This window comes from Dermacentor silvarum, chromosome 3, assembly GCF_013339745.2.
Source record: "Dermacentor silvarum isolate Dsil-2018 chromosome 3, BIME_Dsil_1.4, whole genome shotgun sequence".
Classification (NCBI taxonomy): Eukaryota; Metazoa; Arthropoda; class Arachnida; order Ixodida; family Ixodidae; genus Dermacentor; species Dermacentor silvarum.
In genome coordinates this window covers 202206241-202222132 of record NC_051156.1, presented here as the reverse complement: position 1 = coordinate 202222132, position 15892 = coordinate 202206241, and positions in this window count along the sequence as shown.

The window sequence follows — 15892 nt, the reverse complement described above, 5'->3', positions numbered from 1 at the left end:
AGAAAAGGACCAATTAAGAGAAGTAGAGAAAATGACTATGCCAGCCTTCTCTTCGGACAGTGAAGCATCAGTGGCTATTATATTGTCTGTTTCCAGGTGAGAAACGTAATCTTGTGATTGGTCATTTAAATATCGGTATGGCATTAGCTTAGAATTTGAGGGGAAAATATCGTGAAATTATATGTGGAGGCTTATCTTGAATTGACTTGGGTGAATGCGTTGAATTTGCACATTCAATGGTGTTAGCTGTGCCTGTACGAATACAATCTGAGGAGTGTGTAATCGCGACCAATGATTATTAAAAAATGATCTTGGTTCATTAATGAAAACATACGTTGATCTTCTTTGACAAGATTCGTAAATTTTTAGATTCATTTGGACTGTAAGAATCCTCAATCTGCTTTTTAAGCATGGTATTCGCGCTTCCATATACAGAATGCTTTTTGCAAGAAACTTAAGGAGTCCAAGGCACAATCGCAGAACTTCTCTTTCTAATATTATCAGAGGCTGAATTTTATAAGGTGGGCTGCCGGAAAACAAAACACACCCAAATTACATGGTGGGTCGGACATACATTTTGTATATCATGATTAATGTATGCCTTCGTAGCCCATATCGTCGGTTACTGATGTTACGTAAGCATCCCACGGTACGAGTTGCCTTAGACGCGACTTCTTTAAAATGTGGCTTCTCCAGCTCAGTGTCCCATCATACGTGAGTCCCAGATATTTAATATAATCCACCTGGGGAATGAACTCTTCACGATGCACCAGTGAAATATAAATGGGAAGATGTAAAGGGAGAGAAAAGTTCACTTTTACTGACGTTCAGAGACTTATGTATATCATCAATCCAAGTTTCAAGGATACATAACTAATTTTGTAACGATTAATACAGTGAATTTAGATCATCATTGGACGCGAAAAAAGCCATGTCATCGGCATAAACGTTTACATGAATGTCCTGGAGCGAAGGAATGGAGCTTAAAAATATATTAAATAAAACAGGAAATAACACTATATAACGCTTGTGGTACTCTGCGTTTCTGGTTATACCTAGACGCTGAACATCCGCTTTGAAAACAGTAGAATTCTCTTTCCCTTAAAAATTCTGCAACCCATGCCGTAATGTATATCGGAAACCTGTAAATATCTAGTTGCTTTGTCAGTAGCCCATGCTCCACCGAATCTTAAGCTTTAACTAGATCTAGAGTCACTATTGCTGAATATTCTCTTCTACATCGTGCAAGTTGTATTCGACTCTTTAGTCTACGTGCGCACACCATATCGAGCACCCTGATATAAAACCGATTTGAATGGGGCTGAGTATTAACTTTTCAGATATGTATGTCGTCATTCGGCCATTCAAAATTCTTTCTATTAGTTTAGCCATATTGGATGTGAGAGAAATTGGTCTAATATTATCTAAATCATATCCACCTCCCTGTTTTTTAAGTATCGGAATTACCTTAGCAATTTTCCATTCTGAGGGTATCCAGGCCTTTTTTTTAAGAATAATTTACGATATTGAAAATTTCGTGCGGGGACAATTCATACAGAATTTTTATCACGGTTGTGGTAACTCCATCTGGACCTGGCGCTGAAGAAGGCAGAGAGCGAACAACAGCCGCAAATTCTTGTAACGTAACTGCCTTAAATTCACCTAGCGGTAATGATTTCAATTGTACGGTGGAATTATTGAAGTGAACCTGTCTTTTAGCTCCTTTCCAATATTTTCGAATAACTCCGACAATTCGCGTGGCGAAAGAACAAAATAGTCAATATTTGCTGGAACCGGAATCATCTTTCGAGTGCGTAAAAATCTAAAAAGGGCTTTCTTGTTTTCAGAATTAGAGAGATAAGTGAATTCATTCATGTCCTACTCATGTTTGGTTTTAGCTATCGTACGCTTGAAAGATGCAGCAACGAATTGGTAATCACTCCAATTTTTTGGTAATTGATTACAAAAAAGTTTCTTCTAGCCAGCTTTCCGTTTTCGGTAAGCCCGCGTCCATTCTGAATTCCACCACGGACTGAAAGATTCACCTGTGTCGGAGTTTAAATTAAAAGCTGAACTCTTTAAGGAACGTTTTAAAACTGCACAGAGGTTCATAGCCCTAATATCCTCTCGTATATTCGTACGTAAAAGCATCGTAGACTTCAACTCCTTTTGAAGTTTGTCATAATTTACAAATGTGTAATGTTTTCTTCTGAGGGAAATCACAGTGAAATCAATCTCAAAAATAATAGGAAGGAGGTCGCTGTTGGCTGCACAGTCTATAGTATTCCACGAGGATATAGTTAAAGACGAGCAGGAAAAAGTGAGATCTAGGGCTGATTGAGACTGGCCGCGAACAAACGTAGCAACTTTTGAATTTACACAAGAAAGGTTATTATCAAGAGTCCATTCCCACAGGCGTTTTCAACCCATATCAGTGTTAAATCCCCAAGATACATGATGAGACTTGAAGTCGCGAGCGAGTATTACGTCCTTTCTGCAGGAAGCTAATGCGATGTCTAGAGATCGGGTATCCTGCACTCCTGCTGGGAAAGAAGACCGTGGAGATTTACAAGATGGAAAGAAAGAAACTAGAGGGGGAAATCTGCACGATAACACAAAGGGCCGTGTCTTGCTATTTGAGGCTCGCGCTGGTTGCCTACGAACAAAAACATACCGGAGCAAATATTTGCGACAAGAGGCATGTGCATGCTGCAGAAAAAATCAAGAGACCACTCAGCATATCCTAATGGAATGCGAAGTTATTCATCAAGTGAGACCCCTAGGTGACGTAAACCTTCGAGAAGCTCTTGGATTTAAAGTGAACGGAAGCGTAAGCCGGTAAGCAGTAGAGATAAGCAAGAGACTTTGAGAGTTTTGGTGGGTAAAATGCAGCTCCACTAACGTGAAACCTGGGGAGGCGCGAAGCATGCAGTGATGCACTGCTAATGGGCTCATACTGCCTTAAGCAATGACTCATAACTCCGTAAACGGGGCGTGCCCATTAGGACGACACAAGAGAAGTCTGCACGACTTCTCTCTGTCGATGTGTCGACACGATAGTGCGGCTCGTGCTCGCGCTCGGCACGGGCGCGTGCCGAGCGCGAGCACGAGCCGCTTGCTTACCTTGACGACGACGACGACAGGAGACGCCGACAGCACGAGCGCATAAGGTGCTTCGCACCGAATATTAATTAACTAGGGCGAAAGGGAAGCAGTCTGGGAGTGCTATGTCTAATGCTAAAATTTCGCATTCAGTAGACATACATTGATACGATATCGTGGCCTTGTGATTAAATTTTGTTGAAATCAAGAAAGCAACGCCACCACCTCTGGTAGGTCGATCCAAACGAAGTAATCGATAATTTTTAAGGAAAAACTTTTGATCATTTAAAAGCCAGGTTTCCTGTAATACAATTATGTATGGGGAAAATTGAGAAGAAATATATGATAAATCTGTAAGCAGAAACAATCGAACGGCAATTCCACTGTAAAATTTTAGAGAGGCTATGTTGAAGACAGAACGGGAGCCGGATACCGCCTGATCCAAAATACTCTATTTCAAGAAGTCTTTTACATATTTCAAGATTTTCTTTTACATATTTTATTAAGATTTTGACTTAGGGAAAATTTTGGGGGTAGGAGATCTGGCGCGTTTCAGACTCTTCAGTTCCATGTCTACATCCTGAAAGCCTTCATAATCGTCTTCTAGGGTACTGGTTTCGTCTCCTCTATATGAGTAGACGGTCCTGCGCAAGGAGAGTAAGTTAACGGATTGGGTGACGATGTTCGCTTTTGAGCTAGATTTAGAATATTCGAAACTTGGGATGCTCGAACCTGGGTAGAGGTTGTGCCAATGAACTGCGCCAGCTGACTACACAGCATTTGTGCCAAGGACTCAAAAATAGTTGTCGCAAGACGTTCCATTGCCTTTTCCGTAGCCTTCTCTACTGCCTCTGCTATGGCCTTGGATACAGAAATATATAAGCCAGGGCGTTGACGAGCTGTTACACCTGCATAGCCCGTGGCTCTTCCTTGAACCTCAGTAATTGCTTCTCTACGTGGGCATCGCCTGCGTTCCACCGCTTCAAGTATTCTTAATTCTCGTTCCTTCGCAGTGCAGTTCGAATAGTCTGCAGCGTGAGCTTCATCACACAGACATTTTTCTTCCTGAGATTTACAGTCTGTGCTGTCGTGATTTTCTCCATATAGTCGGCATCGAGCAACCGCCCTGCAGCCTTTTATGCTGTACCCGTAACGCATGCTGTACCCGTAACGCTAACATTTCAAGCACAGTAGTGGTCGTGGAGATGGCGGCCCTACTTTGTATATTAGGGGTCATGCCTTGATTTCAGATGGACGGGCAGTTCCCACGAACGTAACAATCACCGATTCCGTAGGCGACTTCTTGTTCTCATTAATTCGGCTGCATCGGTATACAGAAACAGCACCAGCAACTGAAAACAAGTCTAAAAATCGGAAGACACTTTGTCGAGACTAGTGTGAGATGGCGGAAGCCTGACACCATTGCCTGTTAAAGTGTCTGTTAAAGTAGTTTGTGGCCGCCTGGAACGGTTGCAGCGCCGTTTGTGGATCAGGAGGAGACGCGTCTTCCGTGGCGGTGTCGTCCTCATCACTTCGCTCGATTGACTTGGACTTGCTCCATGTTTATACAGCTGATAAAACTACTTTCCTTACTCCGTATAGCTCTCTACTAATTTGCTATCGCAATTGACGCTTCGCCTTTCGGGTGAAACTGCGACATTTTTTTTATAATAACTCATAATTACCCTTGAAAGCCAACCCCCACACGAGCTGCCATGGGACAGCGTCTACATTCCCTGCCGCTGAGCACTACTGCGCAGTCGTCATGCTAACGTCGTGCCCAGTTGTGCGAAGCTGCAACGACGACGACGCAATGAAGACGACGTAGGCATGACGACAATTGAATCACTACGACGAAATGACGGCCATGGAATGACTCTGACAAAATTACGGCGACTCTGCGACGACGGCTAGAAGATGGCGGCTGGAAGATGGCAGCTGGAAGATGGACGGCGTGATGGTGAGGATATGACAGCGCAGTGGCAGTGACCATAGAGTTTCTCACTATAACACCTAGAGGGTAAACTGGCGCCACCGTCTATGCGAGTTTCTTAAAGGGCGCCGTGCCCTCATGGGAATGACGGGATATGTGTCTGCGAGGCTTGTGTTGGCTGGTGTTGAACGAGGCTTCGTCTAAAACGTGGATATGACTACAGAAATAATGCGTTCTTAAAGTAAAATCTACATAAAAGGCTTTCATTCACCCATATTACATCTCTCAATAAGGTTTACTCACCTACAATGCAGGTTCAAGCGAAGAAAAGCAAGAACAGACGACAAGTTGTTCCAAAGCGAGCGATAATCTTGTCGTCTGCCCTGAAACTTTAGCGGCCAGCTGATACTTTTTACGTTTCATATAATTGTGCATCCAATAGTTAAGTCCTCAAAATTAAACAAAACATTTTTTGTATAATAATAAAGCTAAAGCAGTTTTTTAAGTGCTGTTTTAGCAGGAAATGAATCATTGTGACAGACAGTACGGTGCTAGCCAGGCGCGTCTTCAAGGCGTTCTGGCCCTCCAAGGACGATGTCAATCCGAAGTCACAATATACCGGCATTCCCATGGATACCACAGCGCAGCAGCGCCAGTTTTCCCTCTAGGTAATATAGTGAGAAACTCTATGGCAGCGACAGTGTGAAAGCGGAGGAAGAATGACGATGACGTGACAACGAAGGAAGGAGGAGGGAGGGAGGGAAGAAAAACAAGTAGTGAAAGGCTGAGAGGTTAACCAGATTAAGTGTCCGGTTGGCTACTTAGCACAGGGGGATTGGGCAATGGCAGGAAATGTAAGAAAGCAACAGAAAACAACCGAGTGCGCACAAGATGCACCTAGCTGCTCCGTCGGTGCACGGTGTCCTCCGCTGCACTGACGTGGATGAAGTTGCAACGGTGTTCACCCTTCGCGTTTTTATGTATTCAATGAATAGGTAAACTTGCATGACTTTATTTGTTTACAATGTTGTGTTCATTGTACCATTATATTTGTAAAATAGATAGTGTATTTAGCATAATTCTGTTTGTTTGCCATGTTGTGTTTATTGTACGTTTATATTTGTAAAATAGATAGTGCATTTTTCATAATTCTATTTGTTTGCCATGTTGTATTGTATTCACCGAAAGTTGTTTTGCATTGTATGACGTCAGCTGTTCTAAATAACCCGATGCTGTTCATTGTAAATTTATTTTTCTTTCGTGTACGTATTAACAGGAGGTCTCTCATTCACTCTTTTAACTATGAGACCTCCTTCTGTATTATGCGTTCTTTGAGATGTATACACCTACACCACGGCTCTACGTCACGAAAATGCGGTGGCGCTGTCGTCGGAATTTAGTTTTGCATGGTAGGCACTCCGCCGCCGAGCCGCCGCCCGTGTCGCGCCTACCACAGAAGCCGCTGGGTTTCGCGGGTGGTTGTGCAGTTCCATCTGTGAGGTCTTTATTCTATGATTTTACAATGAAAGAAACGCAGTATGTGGACGAGCTGAGTTGCGTCGAAATACGCAAGAGACAAGTTTTCATAGGTTTCCTGCTGATGAAAACCGTCGCAAGCAATGGGCCGCCACGGTAAAAATCGAAAGTTGGAGTCTGATACCAGGTCATCCATTATGCGCAAAACATTTGGCAACCATTAAGCTTCTCTTTTATTATGAGTGGCATGCATTAGCTATCCTATATATGATCTTAGGGTCGTTATTAGCGTGTCATTGCAATTTCTTGCCGCACTGTGGGAAAGCTAGATTAGGATTAGCCTTGAATGTAGGTCGAGCGAGCAGATGCCCCACAGAGCACGTCACATTCAAATTTATTTTCCCCTCGAAGAAGTGAGTCACCTGCAGTGTAGATATCATATCACACATTCACATTCGCAGGCAGCACGGTCGCAGCTGCGTTAATTGCAGTGTGGATGCCATAAACGCGTCTAAACGTCTCAATTATATTTAGAGCGCGAATTAAATGTACAGTGTTGGTAGAGAGTTGGAGCGATCGGACGGCCGCGGCCAACAGCTCAGATTGCGCGGGCCTACACAGCCGGCGTCGCCGTAGGGCCGGTACCTCGCCGGTCCCATCACCGAGGCGACCGCTTCTATCGCCGCTCACGGTGACGTAGAAATCGGCTACAGCTTGTTTTTAACGTGATAAATTTCTTATTAGAACAAAAAACATCTCGAATTGGCGCCTGTTTCATAAAGCAGCGCCCAGTACTAAACCAATGGCGCGATCGGGAGCAACGATCCGACGGCATTTCGTCTCGCACAGACGGAAACCAAGCACCGGCGAGACGGCTCGGCTGGCTTGAAAGTAATGCGTCTCGTGTGCTATTCGCACCAACGACACCGACAAAACCGGTTCATTTAGCCCCACGTTAATCGTGTTGTCAAACATAAGAGCACTATGATGAGCTGCAGGCCAGGTCGCAAGCGGTGTCGGCCATCACTGCGGCGGCCAGGCAGCTAGGCTAATGCGGCTCGTTCGGCCGTATCCCGATGGAGGCGAAATGCAAGAACATGCACTGGGTGTACGTTAAAGAACCTCAAGTAGTCAAAATGAATCAGATGCCCCCACTACCTTGTGCTTCATAATGAAATCGTGGTTTTAGCACACCCCATTAAAAAAAAAAAAAAAGAATGCGCCATCCGTGCGGGCAAGCGGGGGCGGCGAACGTGGGAGGAGCCTACGATTCGTCGCCATAGTGCTCAAAATATTGTTACGTGTAACTGATGCCCAAGGCTATTTACACTTTATTTACAGGGAAGATGACGGAGGCCAAAATGGCGATGCTATATCAAGCGGGAACCCGTCGTCTTCCTTCTCCTCAGTGTAGCCACACTGTTGGCGGCTGTTCCGTATCAATATATCGACGGTGCTTGCCGCTGTTTACAAACATGGTGTACATCTATACTTCAGATTTACGAAAATAAAATTGAAATTGAAACAAGAATTGAAACTGTCAAAGGGGCCTGTTAATGAACGTGTTAGAAAAGCTTCTCCTTCGACCACACCAAGTTATGCTTGGAAAATGGTGAATTGGGCTAGTTCGTATTAATTCGTAATTACTATAGCGCATACAACGAAGACCAAAGAGTGACACGAAATCGGACATCTGGCCACGCACTGTAAGACCTAGATGTGCCAAGCGCAGTTCAATCGAACACAAGTATAATGTTGTGTCACAAAGATGGGATAGCAAGGGAATCATTTGAGGCACTGCATACAAAAAAAAATGGTTAGCGTATTTGTGAGCAAGCCATCGCTGGCCTTTTAGACAATAGCTTGCTCCTTTGGACATCTGACTGTTACGTTATTTTGATGCCGGTGTATTTTGTTAGATAGTGATCTGAAGGCGTCTTATTCTGGTGAGTATACGCGAGAAGAAGCATGGCGTCTCTATCGAAGGGTTGCTACCATTAAAAAAAAAAAGCCGGCAGATCCCACGCCCTGTGGGAATCGATGTTATGCGAAGCAGTGTGCGAGGAGCCTACCAAGTTAACGAAACACCATGAGAGCACCAAGATGTAAGCGGCTCTTTCATGACCTACATGACATGCATGTCACGACATTTATGTCATGAGTCCTCAGGAGTCCCTTTAGCTACACTAGCTAAAAGGCCTTAGGGCGAAAGCTTTAGTCATACTCGTGACTATGACTTCTACCAACACTAGGGAGCCTACATGCAACGCCGTTTTAAAACGGCTCCCTAACCAACATTCTATAGTGTTTCCTTCACTTAGTACCCTCGTCCGAACCCATTTAAGTGTTTTTCAGTGCTAACGATTTTTTCGCGAGTCATTGACGTTTTTTTCTGAGTTATGCTCATGACTATGTCTTCTACCATCATCCTTTAGTGTTTCCTTCACTTTTACCAACGTACGAACCACTTCCATTGATTTTTGAGTGTTATCTTTTTTCGCTGAGTCATGCTCATGACTATGATTTCTACCATCATCCTTTAGTGTTTCCTTCACTTAGTGCCTATGACCGAACCCATTCCGGTGGTTTTTGAGTGTTAATCACTTTTCGCTGAGTCATTGTCATTTTGCTGAGTCATGCTCATGACTATGACTTCTACCAGCATCCTTTAGCGTAATGTACGTCTCGTACATTACAAGTCTAGAAACACTCAAACAGTTTTTAAGTATAACGATACAATGCCACACGGCCAGGCTGGTGTTATTCAGCCCATCAGCATTTATTTAATACATACATTTGTTAGAATATAGAGGCCGATCTCACGACAGCAGTACCAGACGCTAACGGCGTCACTTAGCGGCCGCGTAGGCGACTGTGGGGCTCCCAGCACGACTCGGTGCCACAGAGCGGGCAGGACGATTCGCGGGGGCATAACCTTCCGTGGGGCTACCCACGCGACTAGGCGCTGCCGAGCCAGGGGGCCGGGTCGGAGACAAAACGGCGCGAGCTTTCCGCGGAGACGCTACAGTAATCGGGCTGGCTACCCTGCTGACGTCACCGCGGGCCGGGCGGCGTGGCAGTGTCGGGCTGAGGACCGCAGGGCTTGTCACCCGGGACGCCTGCGAGAAGAAGACACCAGTTTAAAAAAAGAATGTATATGGTTATACAAGTCTCGACGCTAAGTAACACAAGGTCGACGTAGATGATGGTTCACTTGATTCGATGATGAACTGTTGATTAAGTATCTCTATTCTGTCTCCGTTTCGTGTTCATTATTAATTATTTTCGCACGTTATTCGTATGGTATTTCACGCGCATTTACGTCGACCTTGGCTTCCTTAGCCTCGACACTTGGTTGACCTTTTCTTTTTTAATCAAGAGACCTGCTGGGTCGATCCTTGAGATAGTGCCGTCTGTGGTGCAATGAGGTTGATTTTCCACAATATTGCCATTAATAATGCCCGTACATATAATTTTGCATACTTGGCGAGTAAATCGCGGTTCTAGTGCGCACCCTGGAAGCCACATTCTAGACACCATTGCCTCGTGTGACCTCTGCTTACTCCAAAAGGACTTGTTCCATTTCCCAAAAGTGCGCCGTACAGCGGCTTTGCCTCAGCATCTTTACATTTGCGGCGGTGCACCCTTTACAGGAGTACCACGCAATGTGGTAAATTTTCGTGTATATTTGCGCTAATTAAGCCGTGCCGCTAATTTTACCTACTGTACGGCTAATTCTGGCTTCATGCCTCATTAAGATTTGCACACCTCTTGCGACTCTCTACAACACTTGGAGGCTGGTAAGGGTAGTTATTTGTTGTTGTTTTTTTTTTTTTCAGTTTTTAGAAGATACCGAAGATCTCAATCTGCCAAACCCATGTGAAGTCAGCTACGAAGACGATCTCCCTAAAGGGAGTCACAAAACGGGCATCGAATGGACATGGCGTGGGCCTGGACAGCGAAAAGGCATAACCTACCCTAACCCATTCCGTCGCGGCATCTCTACATGAGGACGTAGCTCATTGCGTGTTCTTACAGTAGGGACAAGAAAAGAAATTGAACATAGCTCTGAATGTAAACGTAACCATCTCCCAACTAAGAACAATGTCATAAGCCACTGTAGTGTATAGATAGTCATACAAAACAATTTCATTTTAGGAGGTCAACTACTAAGTTTGACGAGATCGACATTGTTCTATATCACTCCTGGTTAATTGGTGTTCTTGTTTGCGTGAGAAGGCCCTGTGGTTAAATAACCAGTGGATTGACTTCTAACAAATATTTCAGTTATATTCACGATATAAAGCATCATCAATAAGAGGTCAATATCGGTAATCAATTAGTTTTTAACTATGACGGCTAGTCTGATGTGACTTTAATATTAATGCTGCAAGTCCAAAATGTTTTTCTGTAAAGTTCACACCATGTTTCAAGAAAACAAAATATAAACCTGGAGGCCTTAAGCGCGGGTCGTCATAGTTCTTAACTGAATGGGCAAACTAACCTATTTATTTATTTTGTAGTGACAAATACCGGCGCCAGCAGAGGACGAAGAAGAAGACGTTTCTTGTTAAGGCGCCTATAATCAACGCAAAATCGAATGCTACCGTCCTTTTTCTTTACCAGCACAACTGGGGAGGCCCAAGGGCTGTGCGAGGGTTGTATTACGCCACGATGAAGCATGTCGTTGACCTGTTCATCAATGACACGACGTTCAGCGTGAGAAACTCGGTATGGACGCTGGCGTAGGGGTGCATGAGTGCCGGTGTCAATGTGGTGAACGATGGAGGATGTGCGGCCCAAGGAAGATTGCTCATGATCGAACGACAGCCGAAAGCGATCAAGCAGTTCCAAGAGTTGGGTACGCTGGGCAGGTGGAAGTTCGGAATCAATTGACGGGAGGAAGGCTTCTAAGGAGGACGAATCGGCGGTGGTAACAGGAGTAATGCTGTCGACGTGAAGACTCATCGCGCCGTCAGGCAGTTGAGTGGAGTAGGCGGAATCAACATCGTCAAGCCGACCTATACATTCACCACGGAATAAGGTGGCTGGGGAAGAGGACCGATTCCTGACATAAATGGCGCTGCAAGAGTTTTCGACTGTGAGAACTGCAAAAGGAAGGAGGAAGTCTTTGCGAGAGGTGAAGGCTTCGGAGGGCGCAAACAGGGCGGTGGAAGAGGGAGCATAGTCGCAAGAAAGTGGCACAAGAACACAAGACAAAGGAGGTATATCAGTGTCCGCGGCGACGACCACTCGAGAAGGCGGCTTGTCAGATGCGGCGTCACACGTCGGCGACAACTCAAGTTCGGCACGCGCACAGTCAACAACGGCATGGTTAGCAGCAAGAAAGTCCCAACCCAAAATAACGTCGTGTGAACACGGTGAAAAAACGACGAATTCGACTACATACAAAACGTCCTGAATGACAAGGCGAGCTGTGCATGCCACTGAAGGGTGAATGTGGTGCGCGGTTGCGGTACGCAGGGAGACGTCGGAAAGCGGAATGGTAATTTTTTTGAGCTTGCGGCACAGTTCTCCACTAAGAACAGACACAGCGGCTCCAGTATCGACAAGTGCTTGCACAGAAAAACCTTCGATATTCACGGTGATTTCGTTCGCAGGTAGAAATCGAGGCCTTGAAGTTGTCGACACGAACGCGTCCTTTCAGTTTATTTATTTATTTATTTATTTATTTATTTATTTATTTATTTATTTATTTATTTATTTATTTATTTATTTATTTATTTATTTATTTATTTATTTATTTATTTATTTATTTATTTATTTATTTATTTATTTATTTATTTATTTATTTATTATACTCTCGTGGTAAAATGAATTGTGGGGGAGGGCTTATGAACAGTCAACAAGAACCAATGAAATCTGCAACAAGTTAAAGTAAATACAAAGAACGTAACTGCCAAGACAATGTAAGACAATGCTTAGAATTCAGAATATGAACTTAGTGTAAATATCACAACAATGACAAAGTAATAAGCCCTGGACAGTACCATTAACAGCAGCACTTTATATGACTTTAGCTAGCGCTTGGTTAAAGAAATTATTATCGTTTAATTAAAAGAGCATAAATTAGCATGAAAGATGCGACATAATCTAATCACCACGACTTCGGAAACATAAATGACATATTCATGACGTCACCAGCTTCATCAGCGGAAAGCTAAGCCAACAAGCATAAGGAAAGTAGAGCTGCTTGAGAGATATTTACAGCAGCGACCGGACAGGGCAAAGCACAAGCGGGCACCATAAAACAATGTGGTGCCCATTCGTGCAGTAACCCGTCTTTCAGCCGTAGGTTGCAAAAAGGGTGGATACGGATGACGCCATCATGCCATGCATCCAGCCACGGTTTGTTCTGCATTCAAGTCACAATGCTCGTATGATCACCCACGCGCTCACTGCTGGCGCCATCAGCGAAGTGTAAGTTTTGAGTCAGCAAGCTAGTCCTAAGAGACCAACCAGTCAGCCTTTTCAATGCGAATAGCATTCTTTGCATTAGTAGACCAATTTTCTTTCAGGTCATTCCGGATATACTCAACAGAGTGCTATTCTCCTACTTGGATAGTGATCGCAGATGAGTTATGGCTGTTTTTTTAAGTGGGGCTTTTCTTGCCTAGCCTACCATGGTATCGCGTAAATCAGTGCCTTGCAGGATGTTTTCACGTCGTTCCGCTTCCTGCTTCTTTACGGTTGCTAAAGCAATACAGTAATTTATTATAAAAAAAGCAATATCGGCGATGTTTAATCTATTTCGAGTGGTACGCACCTTTGCCGACCGCAGCTGCTGGGCGGTGGGAGAGAAGACGCCCGTGGGAGACAGAACCGCGGTGGTGGGGCTCATCACTTGAGGACTCGCGAGATGGGAGGTCTTCGGGCTCGTCACTGAGCGTTGCCGGGCGGTGTACAGCTCGTAGTGGTTCATACGGTCCAGCATCACGCACTGTGTGCCGCGCGGTTGTAAAAAATACAGTACTTTTTAACGAGATGGAAAACACAACCTTGGTTGATATGCACGCCACGGTCAGACTGCGACATGTTCTTGGACCCTGAAGGAACGAAACCGCTTCGATCGACAAAAGGTGTTCTCAAACATTTTTCACAGACATATGCTTTAATCAAGTCGTGCAGGATTTGCTCCGGTCGCTTATCCTTCATGTCGGCGTGTTTATTTTTGTTGTGTTTTATTTTTTATTTCATTATTAAGTGTTGTCTGCATTGTTGAATGTTGTTGTTCAGTAATTGACTGATTGTTTGTATTTTGTTTTTGTTTATTTTACCTTTATTCTATGATGTGTAGTGGGGAAGAGGGTCAAGAACTATCGAGAGAGGACGACGAGGTCCGGCAGCCCGGAGAGCGCGAGACAACGACCGACGCTCTTGGGCCAAGGCTGTTGTTACGAAGCCCCTGCTTGTAAATAAACCCCCCTTACAGTTTGGTGGAGGTGCTGGGTAGTCTCCTTGTCTCCCAACCTGGAATTACGAAGCCGTACCCTGCCTCCAGCGCCAGCGATGGCTGAAGAAACCACCACCCAAGGGCCCTCTCAGACTCAACCCACCGTCTGTCCCGGCGTGCTGCCTCAGCGTCACCCGCCGATATTCAGCGGGACTGACGACCAAGACGTCGAGGACTGGTTGGCAACTTATCAAAGGGTGAGCGCAGTCAACAAAGGACGATGCCACTAGGCTGACCAATGTCATATTTTACTTGACCGGCGTCGCCAGTCTCTGGTTCCGGAATCACGAAGCGGAGATTCATAACTGGGCCTCGTTCAAGACCACTCTTTCGGAAATCTTCGGCCGCCCCGCACTACGCAAGCTTCGCGCAGAACAGCGACTTCGTGAACGCGCTCAACAACCCGGTGAGAACTTCACCAGTTATATTGAAGACGTCGTCGACTTGTGTAAGCGTATCAACCCGTTGATGCACGAGTCGGATAAGATCAAACAAACCCTGAAAGGAATAGCCGATGACGCATTTCAAAAGTTATTGCCCAAACACCCACAAACCGTCGCCGATGTTGTCAGCTTGTGCCAGAGTTTCGACGAATTGCGCAAGCAACGCACCCCAACTCGACGCCCTCTGGAACAGAACGACTCGATCGCGTCCTTGACTCTGGGTGACCAGAATGCACTGCTGATTCAGATCAAGCAGTTCATGCGTGAGGAGGTCGCCAGACAACTCTCTATTTTATCAAGCACGCCCGAGCCAGCACAGGCGCAACATCTGGTCCTAGTCATACGCCAAGTTATCCAGGAAGAGGTCACTGACGCTTTGCCTTTCGCTCATCCGCCACCCCCGGAGTCTGCGCCCTTGACGTACGCGCAAGTCGTCGCTGCCGGGTCGCATCGTCAGCCAACCTATTCTTCCGCGCCGGCAGCCGTTCGACCACCACCTGTTCCGTTCAACCGAGCAGTCCCCACGTTTTCAAACCCATGGCGCACTGCGGACAATCGCCCTATATGCTATTCTTGCGGCTATGCAGGACATGTGGCACGCTTCTGCCGCCGTCGCCCGCCCGTTCAAATGGACGACATGCGACCGTCTGCGTACGATCCTCGACGCTTTGATGGCATAGCGCGGCTACAACAATCTTCTTCGCCCGAGCGCCTGCCCGAGCGCCTGCCCGAGCGCCTGCCGTCCACTACCCACCGATCTCCATCCCCTCGACGACGCTCTCTGTCACCTATGCGCCGTCGTCCCTGCCCTTCTGACGCGGAAAACTAGATGCCGCAGTTCCCGAGGCACCAACTGCGTCGTCGTCGATCAATTCAAGTCCTCGCATTTCTCTGGCCAACCTCATCGACGTTTTTGTGGATGGCTTTCATACCCTTGCGCTTGTGGACACTGGTGCGGCAGTTTCAGTGATAGACATGAAATTTTGCCGCTTGCTTAGGAAGGTTACGACGACATCAAAGAGATTGTCCCTCCGTACCACCAGAGCAGACCATATTCAGCCATCAGCCGCCTGCACAACCCACGTCGTCATTCAAGATGTTGTGTATCCCATTGAGTTTCTTGTGTTACCGGCCTGTTCGCATGATGTCATCCTCGGATGGGATTTTCTCTCTCACCATCATGCCGTTATTGACTGTGCTCGTGCCGAGGTGGCGTTCTCTGCGTTGTGTTCCGCGTCGTCTGCCCCTACGTTGGAGAAGTTGTTTGTCGCCGATGACACGAACATCCCACCCAATAGTGCAGCCCTTATACCCGTGTCCTGTGCCGCCATTGGTGAATCCACAGTTTTATTTACCCCCTCCGAGACCGTTCAACGCCGCAGAAATCTCGCATTGCCATTTGCCGTTCTCGACATGACCATCGGCGCTACATCGTTTTTTGTTATCATTCCGTTGCCAGTTGCC